Raw genomic sequence first — 7203 nt, 5'->3', positions numbered from 1 at the left:
CAAACCTGCACATTGTGCACATGTACCCTAAAACCTAAAGTACAATAATTAAAAAAAAATATATATGGAATGATCCCTCTGCCTTCCAGGTGATTGAAAGCTATGCAAAACAGGGTTGTTTCTTACAGAGAGTAAGGAAGCAACAGGTAAGAAATCTTTTAAGGCATAAATAACATAAAAGGGCACACATTTTAAGACACATTCACATGACATTATACTGCAAAAAAAATAAAGAATGATTTTCTCTGATTTGAATTAAGATCCTTCACACAGTTCACTCCCGGGCCTGTTTTGTGCAGTTGGTTACAGGCTTGAAGTCAGAAGATGACTGGTTGTTTGCACATCCTCTGGTTTCCTGGGGCCACTGGAGGACATCTGAGGTGCTGTCCAAAGGAACACCAGGCGGAGGCCATGATGTCTTTTCAACACCGTCCTCTGAGATAGGTGGAAAAACAAGAGGATTCTAACGTAAATTGTTGCTGTCTGTTTCTGAATTGACACAGCTGTCTCCTCTGCTGAACTCTTCTGGATTTTCTGTGCGAACGCAGCTGACATCGTTTCTATTATCCTGACAGCACTTTTTTCCTCCTCTGTAATAACACACTTTGTGGATGAACCAAAATCACCAAAAACTGCCACAGATACTGTTACAGGGCCACTCAAAATAACAACAACGCTATTGTTGGCAAGGGATTGGTAGAAACCCAAAAGAGAGGAGTTAAGAGAAAGAATTGTCAAAGTCCCCTGATGAATCTTTATATGTTCCATGTTTCTATCCTACTGTTTTCCATTATGCAACCATGAGCTATGAGTGGTCACAGGTTTGGCAGAACAATGTAGTTCTACAGGTCCACCACGTTTCTGGACCGTAGAGAGTGGCTCAGAAGTAAAATAAGGTGCCAAGTCTGAACTCATGGAAGAGCAGAGAATCATGACAGTAACATACAGCAGTGTCCATATGGGTCCAAGATTCACATGCAGAGTGCCAGATTACAGAAGCAGGCAAGGCAGGCTTCCAGAGCAAAACCCAGGCCTTGGTTCACTTTCCAAGGTACTACAGTTCAGGGTAATCAGATGCATTCCTTAACCTTGACTCCTTTCTGCTTACTAAAGACTTTGATCAGTCTTCATGCTGTCCACAGGGAGTCTCCAAAAGTCAGAGTAACAGTTGGCTCACATCTTCAGTGATTCAAGTCAGCAAGGTGTATATGATTGTGCTTCTGGGAGGAAAGCAGAGAAGCCACTTTCTGTACTTACAGTGGAGTTCACTTCAGTGCTGTAAACATCACCGCAGTCCTGCTTGTAATAAAGTGCAGACTAGCAATCTGCCTTTGGGTTGAGCTGGTCTCCTACAATATAAGCTGTTAAGTCATGTCTTGATTTTAGATCTCTCGGCCGGGCGGGCTAAGCATCCAGAGTCCCTATGGGGCCGCCGGCTGGGAAAGCCACCCTGAGGTCCTTCCCTCCGACGCCCGCGGCGACTACTATGGTGGCGGCTATGGCGGCAGCGGCTGTGATCCGAAGGGGTCCCTCCACGCACCACGCAGGGCAGAGGAGGGCGCCTTGTCTTGCAGGCCAGGACGCAGGCGCTGGGTAGGTCAGGCGGGCGCTGGGTCCTGGTTCTTCTGGCACCTTGACTCTGGAGCCCGGCATCAGGGTTCAGGGTAGGGGACGTGGGGCGCGACCCCGCGGCAGCGCTCCTCCAGGGGGAGGGGAGTGGACATGAAACCCGGCGGGTTCAGGGCTGCCCAGAGCACGCCAGGAGCAAGAGGAGGGATCCTGTGAGAGACAAGCGAGGCCGGTTGTAGAGTCCGCCTCCAATAAGTAGCTTTTTACGCCCATCCCTCTCCCTCCACTCAGAAGTAGACCACAGAGTCTATTTTGCCCATACTGATGTCTCTCTGTCTTCTGTGCTTAGCTCCCAATTATAAGTGAGAACATACACCATTTAATTTTCTGATCCCGCATTAATTTGCTTAGGATTACAACCTCCAGTTCCATTCCCATTGCTGTAAGAGAGTTGGTGTGCCCAGAGTAAAGTCCTCCATTTAAGCTCCCATTCACAATTACACTGACTCCACTGAGAACCTTATGGTGAAGATGGGAACAGCCACTGCTGAGACCGCCATGGCTCAGTAAGCCTCCATGAACACTTCCATTTATCTCATTTGCTCCTGAGAGAATTGTGTATTATTACATCATCTGCCCATTAATATCTGATCCTTGATAGAGGTATCCTGGAGGGTCATATTTCTGTATGATATTCTGCTGGCGATTCTTCCACAGGCATGTTTCAATGAAAACCATAAGAATGAGGCCCAAGACACCCAGCATACAGCTAAGGATCAGATTTAACATGTCACTGCTTCTGTCAGGGCTGGTTGCTGGCCTCGCATTTCCTTCATTTCCTGAGGAATTCAGAGGGGGACTCAAGCCTTTCGGACACTCAGAAACTCCAGGAGCACATTACACTTTAGTCTCGCAGATCATGACATTGCTAAACTCACTTTCTTCTTCACGGAAGCACTGCATTTTTTAATGCCATAGGAAGTTTCTGACAGCAGATGGCCAATCATGTGCCACTCCTTTGAACCTTCTGTAACATCCCTCTTATAAACATTGTCATCATTATCTGTTGGTCAGTAATAGATATAAAAGAATGGAAGTGTTGTTGTTACTTCATGGAATGCATGTCCACTTTAGCACTATCTGAGTAACGATGACAGCCTCTGTGTATACAATGTGAGGTCCGTTATTGCACAGTTGGAAAAAAGTCTGGGGAACCCAGTCACCTGATAAGGATGAGACGCTGATCTCTGAAATCTCTCTTCATAATGGTTGATAGCAGTGACCCAAAATTTATATGTTGAACCTGGTTCTATACTACAAACTTGCACAGAAATTTTGGAAGGAAGGATATGTTCAGCTGCCACCAGCCAGTCACTGGTCCTCATCCATTTATATTTGACCTTGAAGGCAGCGATTGAAGAATTTCCAGTTGCCCAAGGAAATCAAGTGACATAGACCAACGTCTCTGATGCAGTGGAGATAATCAGGTGATCTGGTGTCTCTGGAGCACCACCGTGCCTAGATGAATCTGTAAGCACCACTCCAAAATTGTTGTTTGCAGCTTCTGAAATGGCAGGATACTTGGGGGTGCCTACGGGTTGAGAGGATGTCTAGGTGCTTTTTGATGATGCTGTTTTTTCTTTGCTGGTTCAGAAGGTAAGCATGGCAGGTGGGTTTTCACTTGCATCACTTCTTGCTACCATCAAGAGTTCATAAAGACCAGATTGCTCCATTTCAGCTAAATGAAGCTCACTTTCACTTCCTGGGATTCAAACCCTGTGCCAACTTCCCATCACATCAACTTCATAGTCCAGATTTTGATACTTCACAAAATAGGCATTGATGGGCAGTCCACTTTCCTTGCCTGCCCTCTACACCAGGTTGTATGTATCTGGTATGGGGGTCTGTAGGGTTTCCATTTGGTGGGGACCTCAGGAACAGAGATACCACTAGCATTTTTCTCTGATGGTGATTCCACTGCACTGGGATGTACTTTCTCTGGAAACGAGCTGAATAATCCAGTTTCTGAACCATCTCTTATTTTTTTTCATTATTCTGAGTAGCAACAAAGAGTGCGACTATTTCTCCTTTTGTTTGTTTCAAAAAGAACAACCATGAGACGTGGTTCTGCCTGCATGATACCATGTTCATCTGTAGCTTCACAGATGTATTTCTCCACATGCTCCTGCATCACGGCCTGAGTATGTAGAGGGCTCAAGCCAAATTGGGAGATGATGAACTAGACAGGCTCTAGGTCCAAGATTCAAGGTCTTGGTAAGTGTGACTTTTGGGATTTAGATCTAAGGACTTAAGAGAGATGGCTGGTTATCAATCCATGGCTGTCATACCAACAAATGACTGGACCCAACAGCCTGGTGGCATTGAAGGACAGAGCAACAACGTCTCCGTCTACCCCTTTTGTTCTTGCTGGTGCCAAAATTATAACTCGCTTGAATCCATTGCCTTTTTCTATTTCAAGTCTTCCAGTAGACTGCATAAATCCAATCTCATTATCTGCTAAACACTGATGTAGCCTAGTATCTTGCATAATAACCCCACTGAATTTCAGTCAATTTCCTGCAGTTCAATGTCTTGAGGAAGGGTGATTAGGCTGTGCATTATGAAACCAGTTATGGTTGGCAGCTGGGTTCCTACAAACATCAGAGATAAAGTGTTCTGTGGAAAATAGAGACACTATCTGATCCTGTAGTCCCTTAGAGTAGGAACGTGTTCAAGTACATTAACCATGGATGCCACATGTTTTACATCTCCAGAGTTGTTTCCCACCATGCAGGAATCGTTTCCAGAGTCCGCTGGGTCAATGCTATCTATGGCAAGATGAGAATACAACCTTCTCCCGTTGCTTCCCGGGGCAATATCCTGCCTGTTCTTTAGCCAACACACTTGAGGATCCAGGACCCCACTAAACACACACTCCAAAGGTACAGGGCTATGTGAATGACAACAAATACCTGTGAACGAGCAGGGGAAGAATGCAAAAATCATCTGAAGAAAGGTGATTCACAAAGAGCTTTTGGCCAGTGGGTTCAACTTTTAATTCATGTGTGGCCGGATTATAAGCTACACATTTGTATGATCCCTTGTCCTCTAAGGATACATTCAAAATCTAAAGATGTTCTTGTGGAGGGTTTAAATAATTCTTTGTGGAATGCTTCAGCCTCTTCCCCCGGATTTTAGCGTACACCTCAGCTTTGGGGTTACTCTCTGGTACCCTGCAGCCAATGAAACCAGCACCTATATTATTTTGCTGTGATAAAATGCTTTGTGGATGAATCAAAATCACCAAGAACTGCTGTGGATACTGCTCCAAGGCCACTTACAACAACATCGACCTATTGTTGAAAATGCATTGGCAGTAACCCAAAAGGGAGAAGTTGAGAGAAAAAAATTGTCAAAGTCCCCTGATGAATCTTAATATATTCCATGTTTCTATTCTATTTTTTCCATTATGTGACCTTGAGATGTGAGTGGTCACAGGTTTAGCAGAACAATACAGTTCTACAGGTCCACTATGTTTCTGGATGGCAGAGGGTAGCTCAGAAGTGAAATAAGGTGCCACGTCTGAACTCCCAAAAGAGAAGAGAATCGTATGAGTAACAGACGGTGGTGTCCATAAAGGGCCAAGATCTGGATGCAGAGCGCCAGATTACAGAAGCAGGCAGGACAGGCTTCCAGAGCAAAACCCAAGCCTTGTTCATTTTCCAAAATACTGTAGTCCAGAGTAAGCAAACACATTCTTTAACCTTGACTCCTTCCTGCTTACTAAAGACTTTGATCAGGGACAGTCTTTCTTTTTTATTTTATTTTATTTTCTGCACACAAAACAATAAACATTTTCTAAAAGGACATACAAACAAAAAGATGCATATCAAACTTATTAGGAAGGTTGCACATGGGAAGACGGGGAATAGAAATAGGGGGTGGGAATTAAAGAAAATAAACGAGAGAGGGACTTTGTATGGATCAATGATAATAACTCAATCCTCTATTTGACAAAGAAGAAGGAGAAGGAAGAGGAAGAAAAAGAAAATGGGATAAAGGATCAGAAAGGGAGGAAAATAGAAAAAATTAGAGTATGACTCCAGGGTAGACCTGTTTTGTTGTCGCTTGATTCATTGGTTGGTTTGACAGTTGTATTTTTCATATGTTTCACCATGTTGGCCAGGCTGGTCTCGAGCTCCTAGCCTCAAGAGATCAACCCGCCTCAGACTTCCAGAGTACTGGGACTACAGGCGTGAGCATCCACATCCAGCCCCCACATTGCTTCTGGCCTCTGTGGTAGACCTCCCAGACGGGGCGGCTGGGCAGAGGCACTCCCCACATCCCAGACGGGGCAGCCAGACAGAGGTGCTTCTAACTTCCCAGACGGGGCAGCCGGGCAGAGACTCTCCTCACACCCTACACGGGGTGGCGGCCAGGCAGAGGGGCTCCTCACTTCCCGGATGGGGCGGCTGGGCAGAGGTGCTCCTCACATCCCAGACGATGGGTGGCCGGGCTGAGGTGCTCCTCACTTCCCAGACGGGGCGGCCGGGCAGAGGCGCTCCTCACATCCCAGAAGGGTCGGCCGGGCAGAGGTGCTCCTCACATCCAGACGATGGGTGGCCGGGCAGAGGCGCTCCGCGCTTCTTCCCAGATGGGGTGGCCGGGCAGAGACGCTCTTCACTTCCTAGATGGGGTGGCAGTCGGGCAGAGGGGCTCCTAACTTCCCAGACGGGGCTGCGGGGCAGAGGCGCTCCTCACTTCCCAGACGATGGGTGGCCAGGCAGAGGCGCTCCTCACTTCCCAGACAGGGCGGCCGGGCAGAGGCGCTCCTCACATCACAGATGATGGGTGGCCGGGCAGAGGTGCTCATCACTTCCCAGGTGGGGCGGCCGGGCAGAGGCGCTCCTCACTTCCCAGATGGGGCGGCCGTGCAGAGGCGCTCCTCACATCCCCGAAGGGGCGGCTGGGCAGAGGCGCTCCTCACTTCCCAGACGGGGTGGCTGGGCAGAGGTGCTCCTCACTTCCCAGATGGGGCGGCCGGGCAGAGGAACTCCTCACTTCCCAGAGGGGGCGGCCGGCCAGAGGCGCTCCTCACTTCCCAGAGGGGGCGGCCAGGCAGAGGCGCTCCTCACTTCCCAAATGGGGCGGCCGCGCAGAGGCGCTCCTCACATCCCAGAAGGGGTGGCCACGCAGAGGCACTCCTCACTTCCCAGATGGGGCGGCCGGGCAGAGGTGCTCCTCACTTCCCAGACGGGGCGGCCGGGCAGAGGCGCTCCTCACTTCCCAGATGGGGCGGCCACGCAGAGGCACTCCTCACTTCTTCCCAGATGGGGCGGCCACGCAGAGGCACTCCTCACTTCTTCCCAGATGGGGCGGCCAGCCAGAAATGCTCCTCAATTCCTAGATGGGGTGGCGGCCGGGCAGAGGGGCTCCTCACTTCCCAGACGGGGCGGCTGGGCAGAGGCACTCCTTACATCACAAACGATGGGTGGACGGTCAGAGGTGCTCCTCACTTCCCAGACGGGGCGGCCGGGCAGAGGCGCTCCTCACTTCCCAGACGGAGCGGCCGGGCAGAGGTGCTCCTCACTTGATCAGGGACAGTCTTCATGCTGTCCACAGGGTGTCTCCCAA

At 48.9% G+C, this 7203-nt stretch overlaps 1 pseudogene; it reads right to left on the bottom strand.

Moving 5' to 3' along the window:
- Window positions 1-274: 274 nt before the first annotated feature.
- On the bottom strand, window positions 275-5224 carry LOC129485348 (cell adhesion molecule-related/down-regulated by oncogenes-like; annotated as a pseudogene).
- Between the last annotated feature and the right edge of the window lie 1979 nt (window positions 5225-7203).

The sequence above is a fragment of the Symphalangus syndactylus genome, chromosome 6 (assembly GCF_028878055.3).
Source record: "Symphalangus syndactylus isolate Jambi chromosome 6, NHGRI_mSymSyn1-v2.1_pri, whole genome shotgun sequence".
Taxonomy (NCBI): domain Eukaryota; kingdom Metazoa; phylum Chordata; class Mammalia; order Primates; family Hylobatidae; genus Symphalangus; species Symphalangus syndactylus.
This window is presented reverse-complemented; position numbering and strand designations above follow the sequence as displayed.